At 45.5% G+C, this 12,932-nt stretch overlaps 2 long non-coding RNA genes across 3 annotated transcripts in view; one reads left to right on the top strand and one right to left on the bottom strand.

The window, feature by feature from the left end:
* The window catches only part of LOC143840796 (uncharacterized), an 86,581-nt gene extending 80,016 nt beyond the window's left edge, over positions 1–6,565 (top strand). Inside the window, exon 4 of the long non-coding RNA XR_013232422.1 lies at positions 5,949–6,565. This is a non-coding gene — a long non-coding RNA (uncharacterized LOC143840796). The remainder of the gene's footprint in view (positions 1–5,948) is intronic.
* LOC143840795 (uncharacterized) overlaps positions 1–12,932 on the bottom strand; it is a 74,292-nt gene that overhangs the window by 3,505 nt on the left and 57,855 nt on the right. The window contains exons 1-2 of one of the 2 annotated variants that reach the window (XR_013232420.1): positions 1,635–1,901; positions 425–622 (exon numbers count right to left, since the gene is read on the bottom strand). This is a non-coding gene — a long non-coding RNA (uncharacterized LOC143840795). Of the gene's footprint in view, positions 1–424; positions 623–1,634; positions 1,902–12,932 lie in introns of those variants that run through there. The other variant, XR_013232421.1, reaches the window with a different exon arrangement.

Here is a 12,932-nt window from a genome sequence, read left to right on the forward strand (position 1 = left end):
GATGGCGTGAGTCTGCTTCATGTGTCCATGTGCTTCATGGGATGCTGAGGCAAAGGCAACCAAATAGGAACAGTTGGCATACTATGGGTTGGAAGTATTGCTCTACTGAGGGATTGGGATCTGAAAGATGCCTGAGGGAATAGGACCAGGGGTGCCCCTGTGGCAAGCATAAATGTATAACCCTAAAATTTTCCCCTTGTTCGCTGATCCAATCCATCATGTGAAAGCTGACAGGTATTTAGAACATCAGAAAAACCTGCTGGATCAGATCAAAGATCCATCTAATCCAGGATTCTGTTTCTAACCGTGGCCAGCCAGACACCTCTGGGAAACCCACAAGCAGGGCATGCATAAACAGCCTTCCTCTGTTGCATGTCTTCCACACCAAGGTATCAGGGTATATTGTCTCTGAATACAGACATACCTTTCAGCTAGCAGTCCTTGTGGTATCATCAATATGGGCACAGCCCCATGTGGATATCCTGTGTTCCCAGATGCTTTAGATTATGTCTTTCTTCAGTCCATCTTGATGATTAAGACCTGGATTCTGCTCTGGCTGCTCAGAACAGCAGGCAGAGGTTGAAGACGAGAAACATGACCTAGAGGAATCTTCCAGAACATTCTGTGAGGGAAAAACCACTTCATGAATTAGTGTTCTGATCAAGGCAAGGATCCACAGGCTTGTTGTTATGCCAGGCTCTGCCAGGCCATGTTCTAGAACATTCTGTGCCGGAACCACACCCCATATTAGCTTTCTTAACAAGGCGAGGATGAAGCACTCGTCCAGCTTGGTGTAGTGGTTAGGAGTGCGGACTTCTAATCTGGCATACCAGATTCGATTCTGCACTCCCCCCGATGCAGCTAGCTGGGTGACCTTGGGCTCGCCACGACATTGATAAAACTGTTCTGACCGAGCAGGAATATCAGGGCTCTCTCAGCCTCACCCACCCCACAGGGTATCCATTGTGGAAGAAAGGGAAGGAGATTGTAAGCTGCTTTGAGACTCCTTCTGGCAGAGAAAAGAAACATATAAGAGCCAACTCTTCTTCTTCTTCTGATGGAGCTGTCAAAGTTACGCAGGGCCTATAAGATGGAGCACATCCACCAGGCATTGATTGAGGTGGTGGTGGGGGGTGGCTGGAGTGACTAACTGGGGTCCCACCCAACAAGGTGCAAATTACATCTAGTGCAATTACATCTTTTATACTGAGCCCGGAAGAGTTAAGCAAAGTAGGTGTTGGAAGATTCTAACTGCTGACTTTGAGCCACTTTGAGCCTCCTTCGGGTAGAGAAAAGCGGCATATAAGAACCAACTCTTCTTCTTCTTCACTAATCTCAGGGCTCTCTCAGCCTCACCCACCTCACAGAGTGTCTGTTGTGGGGGGAGGAATGGGAAGGCGACTGTAAGCCGTTTTGAGCCTCCTTCGGGTAGAGAAAAGCGGCATATAAGAACCAACTCTTCTCCTTCTCCTTCTTCTCCTTCAGATCTTATTTCTCCACACCTACTATTCCTCTGCACATCACACCTAATTCCTGCTTCTTCTGTCCCACAGCTCAAGTGGCTGTAGAGCTGCTTCCAGAAAGTGTTCAACTCAAACCAAAGTTTTAGATCACTTTAATTAGGCATCACTTACACAAAGGTTCTTCTAAAGTAAAAGTGATTCTTTATAAGTTCGGTTAGGTGAAAAAGAGTGAGGCATCCACCTGCTGGGTATGGCTGAAGACTAAGAAAGAGTTTGCAAAGAAAGAGGAAGGGGTATTTTCCCGCCTTGGCTGTTACCAGGAAATTGGGCTTAAGTTCCAATCGCATTTGAGGAACACAGGAAAGAGCAAGCCTACTACAATACCCAGAATCCTTTTTCTTAAAGCGACAGGGGAGAATATCTCCTGTTTCTCAGAACTCCAGCCAAAAGCTGTCTGGCTGGACAGAACACTGCTATTGCCAGTCACTTACTATTGACCTGTGCCTGCTGTTGTCATTCAGAATCGGAAACCACTGCACGGACTGATGGGCATACATTCTTGCTGAACCTGAAGACATGAGCAGTGACTCATGGCAGCTCATCCCCTGCCACACATTCTGTTAGTCTTTCAGGTGCTATTGGGCTCATATACAGTTTATATAAGACAAGCCAAAACCCCAGTCTCAGTTTACTTCTGACTGGACTCCAAAGAAGAGAAATGTTTCTGAGCATTTTTAAAAATTAACTTGGTCACCTCCTCACACAGGAGTTTCTTGTTTTTTTGCTAACTGCTGACTGTGTTCGGCTAAGGTTGAGGCCAGACGGAACAGCAAGAGCTGGCCTCATTGACAAAAATAGAAGGAAAACCTGCCTCTCCAAGAAAAATCTGGAATCCTCCCCAAGAATAGGACTATATATAAATATATAGATGTTTTAATATGAGCTGGTTTTTAAGAAACGGTTTGTTTTAAATTATGCTGTTGCCTGCCCTGAGCTATCTAAGAAGGGCAAGACACTAAAATAAAATTGTTAGATGATTATTATAGATAGAATTAATTTTTGTAGATATACTGAAACATTCAGTCTGCCTTTCTCCAGTTATTGGCCTCAGGTTCAGCACCACGCCACATCTGTTCTCCCCACCAGTAGCTCCTTGCCCATGAAAGTGTGTGACTTCTGCTAAGGTCGTGTTGGAAACACAACTGTGCTTAAGCATCATGTAGGACAGGGGTAGTCAACCTGTGGTCCTCCAGAAGTCCATGGACTACAATTCCCATGAGCCCCCTGCCAGCAAATTGTAGTCCATGGACTTCTGGAGGACCACAGGTTGACTACCCCTGATGTAGGAGCCAACTTGGTGTAGTGATTTGCCACTCCTCCTCCACATGCAGAAAACTGGGTGACCTTGGGCTAGTCACAGCCCTGTTAGATCTGTTCTCACTGAGCAGCCCTGTCAGAGTCCCTCAGCTCTATCTCCTCACAGGGGGAGAGGAAGGGAAGGTGATTGTATCCACTTTGAGCCAGTGAAAAGTGGGGTATAAAAACCAACTCTGCTTCTTCTTCTAGTTTTCTTTTTGTTTCCTTTGGAAATAAAATGTATTGAAAATAAGTGGGCCTTGGAGAAGGATATGTAATGGGAGCTTCGCTTTCCCTACAGTGGCCTGCTGAGTTCTCCTCAGTTCTGTCCGTTTTTTAAGTGGAACCTCTTTCATTGGCGTCTCTTGAACCGGCCTCTTTGGCCTCAGAGTTAAATAGAATCAGATGAAATCCCCAAAAGGAAACAAACCATCTCTCCCTGTATGTTCTCTTTCACCTCCGATTGTGGGAATATAATGGATTCCTCCTTTGAAGAAGGGGATGTGAAACTGCCCACCCAATGTTTAAAGGCCAGTTTTTCTGCAACTACTTAGCAGAGAGAGAGAGAATTACATTGAAGGCTAGCGATAGCTTGCTATTTTTGACCACATCTTATTAATTTCACACCCCAGTTGTTTGTACCGTGTTATGCAAGTTACTGCCAAGTACAGACATTGTGTCACCCGCACAGCCTTTGAAATTTCTTTGTAGTCTTCTTTCTTTTGGGAACGGAGTCCAGAACTATAAATACCTTTGATTTGTATTTTCCCTTAAGGTACATTTTTCTTACCGGGGTCTCATCAGTTCATCCAACCAAACTAGCAAAAGGCAAATGCACGTGTTATTTAAAAAACGGTCATTGATAATCTGCATATTCATTAACAGGGAGGATGAAGAAGAATAGTTTTTTTATCCTCTGCCTTTCTCTAATTTAGACTCAAAGCTGCTTCCAATCACATGAACGTCCCCTCCCCCTAACAAGCACTATGTGGGGTAGGTGGGACTGAGAGAATTCTGAGAAAACTGGGATAGGCCCAAAGTCACCCAGTTATCTCCAAGCAGAGAAGTGGAGAATCAAACCCCATTCTCCAAATAAGAACATAAGAAGAGCCTTGCTAGAACAGACCAATGGTTCATCTAGTCCAGCATCCTGTTCATATAATAGCCAATCACTTACCCTGGAAGGACAACAACAGGGCATGGAGGCTGAGCCCTTCCCCTTCTGGCTTAGGACCTCTGAACGGGGAGGTTCCCCTCAACCCCCATGGCTAGTAGCCACTGATAGACTTATCCTCCATGAATCTATCAAATCCCCCTTTAAAGCTGTTTATTCCTGTGACCATCATTTATTTAGTTTATTTATAATTTAGTTTATACCCCACCCATCTCGACTGCGTTGTCCCAGGGCGGCTTACAATAATAAAACACAAACCCATAAAACATTAAAATACAATCCTTAAAACAGAATTATCAAAACTAGAAATCCACAGATGACAACAAAAAACCCACAGACTACTCTCCAATCCGATCAGTCAGCGGTTAGAATCTCCCAACACCTACTTTGCTTAACTCTTCTGGGCTCAGTATAAAAGATGTAATTGCACCAGATGTAATTGCACCTTGTTGGGTGGGACCCCGGTTAGTCACTCCAGCCACCCCCACCTCAACCAATACCTAGTGGATGTGCTCCATCTTACAGGCCCTGCGTAACTTTGACAGCTCCATCAGAAGAAGAAGAAGAGTTGTTGTGAGTCTTGGTGTTGGACTGCTTCAATCACTCAAGTGTCATCTCCAACAATGTCCCATTAGAAGCCATGGACATGGACATATGTTTTGCTGACATTTAACAGCGGTTGGATTGGGATCTCCTGTTTTTCTCCTAGCCTTTTTTCCTGAGCTTGAAGAACCCCAATGGGAAATTATTTGCACAAGTCTAGAGAAGAAACATAGAAGTACCCCATTTTTCACAACCCAAGGAGTCTCAAAGAGGCTTACTATTACCTACCCTTCCTCTCCCCATAACAGACACCCTGTGAGGTATGGGAGGCTGTGAGAGCTCTGAGAACACTGTGATGGTCTCAAGGTCACCAAGTTGGCTGCAAGTACTTGGACTACTCCTCCACTATGATCATTTGACTTCTGGAGATACATCAAAAGAGATACCAGAATTAGTCCCCTTTTCATGTCCTCATGACTTCTACCCCTTGGGCAACCAAGTTTGAGCCTACCCACAATCATCCACCTTACTGATACCATGGACCCTTTCGGAATTTTATGAGAGGCAGGACTAATCGCAAAATTGCTGATATAGAGCACAGTTCCAAAATGTTAGATGGTTTCAAGCCAAGCATATTTTATGATGGGGAGGTCTATTTTCTGAAATGGATACTTTCTGTAGGAAAGATGGGAGGCAGCAAAGTATAGCCCAATCTTGTCAGATCTCAGATCTAACGGGCTCCGAAGGCCTTCCTGATTGGCTGACGGCCAAAGTCATGCCTTGTAGGCTACTGGACGACTCCATATTAGGGTTGGGCACTGTGGCGCTGGCTGCTTCGGGCGCGAACAGCCGCTTCGGATACCGAAGCGCCCAACCCTACTCCATATGCCTTTCCCACAAGTGTGGATGGGGGAACAAGACGTCTGTGTTTTTTGATTGTTGTAAAACCAAACATTTCATTTAGTAGCAGAGAAGAAGGAGGAGGACCTTAGCAAAAAATAAATGTCATAAACAACGTTGGCCTTTATAACCTAGCAAGTTTTGACTGTATAGAATGTATACATTTTTAATTGTATTTATAATTCATACCTTATAAATAATATAATGTCTGCAAAGAAATTACTATGATGCCTGAAATACAATTGTAATCAATGTAAATTGATACAGTATAATTCTGGCAAAATGATTTAAACAAAGAAAACATGAATATTGAAGGGAAGAAGAAGACGAATGATATAAAAGGACAGACCATTCCATTTAGGCAACAATTAAACTAATTTAGAGGAAACAGAACCGAGACGCTCACTTCGTATTCTAAAACATTTATTTGTTTTTCTTTCAAAATCGTATTTCATATTTTAAAAGCCCACTATGGTAGCAATTAATTGCTTTAATTAGCTTTTCTGTTCCAGTTCCTTCAGGGTTCTGGGTGCTTGGCATTTCCTAGAAGGTATTCATGCGGCTTAAGGAAAATATCACCGTAATTATCAAGTTTAAAAGCAAAGTCAAAAGAAGATGGAACACCTCTCTATAATACATTGTTTCCTGGGTTCTCAGTGCCCAAATATCGACTATTCATAAGACAAAGTCCTCATCAGCAGAGGGACATTGTTTGAAAGGGTGATGAGAAAAGGGGATTCTTTGGGCCTTCCCTAGATGGACCAGAGTGGTGTTAACCTGATAAGGCCTTCACCTGAAGAGCTGAAGAGGGCAGGAGGGCACTGGCATGTTTGAGGGGCTACAGCGTTCCTGGATGGAGGCACCCACCTTAGACAACCTCCAAAATGTCCCCAACATGACTTTGTTAATTGGTTTTCTGATATCAAGATGTTCCATGTCCAAGATGTTCCCATGATCTGCTGCTATGGCTACTTTATCAACAAAGGAAGAAGAAGGGGAGTCGACTGAAGATGGCGCCATAAAAGCTGGACTTCTGTTCAGCTCTTAAGCCATGCCGAGGGTCAGGAGCTTCTGCACCTGGCTGACCTGAGCAGATACGCAAATCTGCTCGCCAGTCACCCCAGGAACCGGGAACGGCATCCTGAGGGTCCTACAGATCCGTGGGGAGGTAGGGGGACCGAGCTCCCCGGATCAACAGCGGCCTGTGCTCAAGGTCACGATGGCGCCCTTGTCGCAAACAACTTTACAAGCTTGAAACGACCAGCTGACCTTACATTCTTCCCAGACCATCTTTTACCAGATTGACAGGAGCGCTGACAGAAGCTGAAGTCTGCAACAGTAAGGATTGAAAGCTTTCTGGCTTTTCCCACAAGCTCTCCCCCCCCTCCTCAACCAATTTACAAGTGAATTCCCTCTTTCGTCGTGTGAGAGACTCCCAGCTAATTATACCCACTAACCAAACAAAGAGATAGCTTTGAAGTTTTGTTGGAAAAAGTTCAGTGGGGGTAGCTGACTTGATACGGAGATCGACAAACTGATAATTTGGGATCGCCCGTGCTCCCGCGAGACCTCACGAGACTTTCTGTTTATAATTTGTGACTGCCTGGAACTATGGAGAAATTAACTAAGGCACAACTTTTCCATTTGTTATGCGAAGGGAACTCAAAGATACTGAAAGCAGTCAATAAACTGGAAAAGGAAATCCGTGGGATTAAGGGGGAGCTTTTGGACGGAACCGACAGTCTGGAGAGAGCAGCTGATATAGCTCAGCCAATAATAAATCAAACGAAAATTCAATGTTTGGAAGTTAATCAACAGGATGAGAAGAGAGCTAGGGATGTAAAAACCCAAAGTACCTTTGAAGAACCTGGGAAAACAGATTCAAGGAAGGAAAGCACCGAAAACCTGGAAGTCTATTCAGAGCAGGAAGTGATTTGGATCAGCAAAATAAAAAGAGTCTATTCAAAAGTGACAGCAACCAGGAAGTTATCAGGAGATATTCCTGCGCGACCAGAGGAAGAGATCCAGATTGATAAAGTATACAGAGCCTACTCAAAGGCGACTGCAAGCAAGAATCAAGTAAGAGACTTCTTTGGCACTGACAGAAGGACAATCAGAAATACTCTACTATGGAAAAAAACACAATTTCATTTTCTGCGACCACCTGAAGGATGAGTTGAACAATGGAGTATTCTCCTGGCTTCCGGTGGGAAAGACAGCAGCAGTAACTTTTTGGACAGGACCAATATATGAAGGGAACTGACTTTATATCATCTAAGACAATAATAGAATATATCCTTATAATAGATTATACTCTCATATGTATCAACAACTACTCTGCTAAGAAAGATGGTAATAACTCCTAGATCAGGATCAATATGTGATGGGAATTGAATATGTATGTCAATATGTATGCTAAAAGAGGATGACAAACCATACTTCATAGGTATTAACAAGACGGCAGTAGTAACTCTTAGGTCAGGGCCAATTTATGAAGGGGATTGACCTTATATCATTTAAGATAATAACAGAATATATTCTTATAACAGATCATATTCTCATATGTATTAACAATCACTTTGCTAAGAAAAATGGTAAAAATTTCTAGATTAGGAATAATATGTGATGGGAACTGAATATGTATGTTAAAAGAGATGGCAAACCATATCAGCTGGTCGCTTTTTTTTCCCCTCAACTTTTCTGTAAATGCTTTATATAATAATAAATAATAAAATTATATTAAAAAAACAAACAAACAAAGGAAGAAGAAGAGTTGGGATTTATACCCCGCTTTACACTACAAGAAAGAGTCTCAAAGTGGCTTACAATCACCTTCCCTTCCTCTTCCCACAAGAGACACCCTGTGACATAGGTGGGGCTGAGAGAGCTCTGACATTACTGTCCTGTGAGAACAGTTCTATCAGGACTGTGACTAACCGAAAGCTGGCTGCATGGGGAGGAGTGGGGAATCAAACCTGTCTCGCCAGATTAGAGGCCACTGCTCTAAACTACTATATCAAGCTGGCTGTCAGTCAGTTGGTCTGACATGACTGATACGATAAAAGTTATGGGAACTCCCAGAACTCAACCCTTCCCCCCCTCCCCAATGCTCACAGGGTGACAGCTTAATAATTTTGCCACCTTTCAGTTTCCTGCCCACCAGTTTGTAGACAGTTGCTTTAACTTTCCACAGGTTAAAAGTTTTAAAATAAGTTCTTCAGAGATGACAGGGGAGGGGTTTAAATGATAACTCCCCTGTGGTGGTGAGTTCACACATGCATGAAATCACAGAATTGGAAGGCATCCCCAGGGCTATCCTTGTCGAAACCCCTGCAGAATGCAGGAAATTCACAGTCACATGCCCACGCACAGTGACCCCAGGTCCATTTCCAGTTGATACCCCTTCCAAAATGAGAATCCCAGACCAGTCTGGACTGGAAGAAACTTGTCTCCCAGTCCCAAAGTGGCAGATGGCAAGAAAGGACCACAAGAGCAGTCTGCCGAAGTTCACAGAATCAGCATGAAATGAACATGATACAGACAGCTTGGGAGCCAATACTGAGGTCCCCGAACATTGTGCACAGAGAGTCACAAAAGGAGGATGTTCCAACACAGAATATCAAAATGCAACCATCTTTTTAGCAGAGTGTTTTTACATTGGAGGTTGCAGCAAAGCCAAGAAGGACAGGTGGGAGGCAAGCAGGGTTGCCATGTCCCCAGTGGGTGCTGGCAGGGAATGGAGAAGTGAGGGTTGCCAGATCCATGTTGGGGAATTCCTAGAGATTTGGGAGTGGAGGCTGCGGAGGACAGGGGCCTCAGAAGGGTACAAGGCCATAGCATCCTTTTTCTCCAGGGGAAGTAGTCTCTGTAGTCTGGAAATGAGCTGTGATTCTGGGGGTCCTCTGGTCCCCTCGGGTCCCACTAGGGATGGAGGCTGGCATCCCTAGTGGCAGCAGTGGGGGGGGGAGGAAGTTCCGTGCGTTTGTGTGCGCACAGTCCTAGTTTCCCCACACTTGGATGCATAGGAGACCGACAACCCTTAGAACCTCTTGTGGAGAAGTGGGGGTAGGTAGTTATTTCCACTGATCACCACCCTGAAACTATCATTCACTCTTCCCCCGGTCCAGTTATTTCCTTTCTGCTGCCACCAGCAGAGGAGTCTTACCAACTCCTGGGAAATAGAAGCTTCTATATGGTGAGCCTTTAGCCTCGTAACCCAGCTGATGGGACGGCATGTATCAGTTAACTGGCCCAACTATTCTGATTTATTATTGAAGAGATTTATTAAAATCAAAACAGCCGGAACAGAATGGGTAACTTGTCACATCCAACTTTCTCAAACAGGGTTTTGTGAAACCCAGGGGTTCCTTTACAGCTATGGAAGCGTTTCCTGAATGGGTGGGAGTTAATTAATTATTTTTTTAATTGTCAAACATTTATTGGGTGATGTGACCATATATGGTCATGGGAACTCACCCACCCCTCCCAGAATGGCCAATGATGGGTCTGGAGGGAGTGGGAAGGGGAGGGGCCCCAAGTGGGCATGTCCACAATTATACTTCCCAATAATATTCTGCATAATTGTGCCACTTCTGGGGTTTCTCAAAGCCTGAAGATTGTTTCAGGTGTTTCTCAAAGGTAAAATAGTTGAAAAGGCTGAATTAAATAAAGAGAGTAAAAACCATAACAATTATTTCAGAGAAAGAAAAATAGCTATGGGCTGTATCAACAGGGGCATCACATCAAAATCACAAGATGTCATAGTCCCATTGTATACGGCACTGGTCAGACCACACCTGGAGTACTGTGTGCAGTTCTGGAGGCCTCACTTCAAGAAGGACATCGATAAAATTGAAAGGGTACAGAGGAGAGCGACGAGGATGATCTGGGGCCAAGGGACCAAGCCCTATGAAGATAGGTTGAGGGACTTGGGAATGTTCAGCCTGGAGAAAAGGAGGTTGAGAGGGGACATGATAGCCCTCTTTAAGTATTTGAAAGGTTGTCACTTGGAGGAGGGCAGGATGCTGTTTCTGCTGGCTGCAGAGGAAAGGACACGCAGTAATGGGTTTAAACTTCAAGTACAACGATATAGGCTAGATATCAGGAAAAAGTTTTTCACAGTCAGAGTAATTCAGCAGTGGAATAGGCTGCCTAAGGAGGTGGTGAGCGCCCCCTCACTGGAAGTCTTCAAGCAAAGGTTGGATACACACTTTTCTTGGATGCTTTAGGATGCTTAGGGCTGATCCTGCGTTGAGCAGGGGGTTGGACTAGATGGCCTGTATGGCCCCTTCCAACTCTATGATTCTATGATTCTATCCTTTCCTACCCTGAACCTTGATAAGAAAGTCTTTCCTTCCATCAGTCCACGAAGATTAACTATTTTATTTTGGGCTGCCACTCCTTAACTGCTCTCACTCAAAGACACAGCAAGTATGTTCGAACCCTTCTGGAGAGAGCTTGTCTTCCAATTGACTTTCCCCTCTCTCCAAGATTCAAAACTACCACATGACTGTGGAAGGAAACCAAGTTAAAGAAACCACAGCCTTAATAAAGAACCCCATTCTTTTAACATATATAATAGAGCAGGGGGGTGGGATCCACCACACCTGTAGTGCTTGTGATGACTACAGACCCACAGGACACAACCATAGCTGACAGGTAATGGAGCATCCTTGACTAAGATGTTTGTGGATTTAAAGCTCGTGAGGCTTCTAGATGCTAAATATTAAAGATTATTACAATAATGATAACACTGAAATCAACTGTCTTTCTATTGTACTGACCATGTATGGCAATGATTTCTTTCCTGCTAGGGTTGCTAGACTAAGGTGACCAGCCTTTGGTGGAACAGTCCCGCCTTTGGGGGCATTTTCCCCATGTCTCGCGGCATTTTCAAGATGTCCTGCGGCGTTCTCCATTAAAAAAATATATATATATATATATTATTTTTTAATCCCCCCCCCCGCGCGCATGCAGCCCAGCAGACAGACCGGGCTCAGGAGGCCCGCACGCAGGCCCCCGGGCTCCAGGGCAGGGCTTGCATGGCGCCGCCATTCCTGCTGGCTAGCAGTGGCCGTGGGGCCCTGCAGGGCAGCGGCAACGCCTCGTGGTCTCCCGCATCGCAAGCCCTGCCATGGAGCCCGGGCACCTCCTGAGCTCGGCCCACCGCAGGAGGCCTTGCCTTCCACCGCCGCTGCCCTTCGACCCTCTTCCGGGTCTCCGCGGGATGACAGGGCAGCAGGCAGGGCATCAGGCTCCAGCTTGCTCTCGCCCTTCTGCAGGCAGATCTCCGGCGGCATCTCGGAGGCGTAGTAAGTCGGGGAGGGGGGAGGGAGAGCTCGCCTGCTGCTGCCGTTGGCACCGCCGCCACCATTGCTGCTGCTGCTGCCATCACCCCGCCACCCCACCGCCACCCTTCTGAGGAGGGAGGGAGGAGGGAGGGAGAGCCCGCCTGCTGCCGCCGCCGCCGCCATTGCTGACACTGCCACCATCACCCCACCGCCCTTCTGAGGCCAGTCAAGGAGGGAGGGGGAGGGGGGCCCAAATGCCGCCCTGTGGCCCCAGAAATCTGGTCACTTTGTGCTAGACTCACCCCTCCAGGGGAAGCAGGAAGTCCCCTGCCACCCATCTGCAGATCAACAGCCCTGCAGAGAAATTACATGAAGGAAGAGAAAGGCCCAGGCCTCATTGCTGGCATCGCACTGGACACCTAGGTGATGTTCTGGGATTTGGGCAAAAAATCTATGGTAGAAGCCAGTTTTACCATAGAGGTAAATACCAGAGCATCACCTGGACACAGATGGTGTGTCCAGTTCACTTCATGTGTGATGTTGATGACAAGGCCTGGAACCTTGTCTTTTTAAATGTAAGCACACACAGTCATCCCCACTAGTTACCAGAAAAGAGGAGGCACCTTATTTCTTGTGCATATGAGACAGAAGTTATGCATCTTCTGTCTATTCAAATAATTGCACATCAATGGGACCTTTTTCCTTAAGGGAAAAAAAAAACCAAATGACACTAAGTTACTCCACTCTCTGTCATGTCTTCTTGTGTACTAATATATCCCCTCAGGCTTGAGCTTCTGCAACTTGATCAAAGAAAGAGAAAATGCCCATTTCAAGGAATCTGATCTGCAGGCAACGGAACTTCAGGTTCCTTATGTCCTTTGCCAAATGACCTGCCCAGTGCTGGGGGGGGGGGAGTACTGAGATGTGCCCCACAGGAATGACCACATCTGCTTATGATGTATTCTAGCAATAAACCCAAATGTACTAACTGCAATATTCCAGCAGCCATCATTTCCCAGGGAGACAGATGGCTCTTCCAAATATTAGCTCTTTATCATACCCATCAGCTTTGTAGGTGACAGTCAAATACAGTGATTAGGCAGGGCAGGCTTGAGGTGGAAAATTCCTGGTTATTTGGTTGGTAGAAGAAGACTTGGTCTTAATATCCCACTTTTCACTACCTAAAGGAGACTCAAAGTGGCTTAC

This window comes from Paroedura picta, chromosome 6, assembly GCF_049243985.1.
Source record: "Paroedura picta isolate Pp20150507F chromosome 6, Ppicta_v3.0, whole genome shotgun sequence".
Lineage (NCBI taxonomy): Eukaryota > Metazoa > Chordata > Lepidosauria > Squamata > Gekkonidae > Paroedura > Paroedura picta.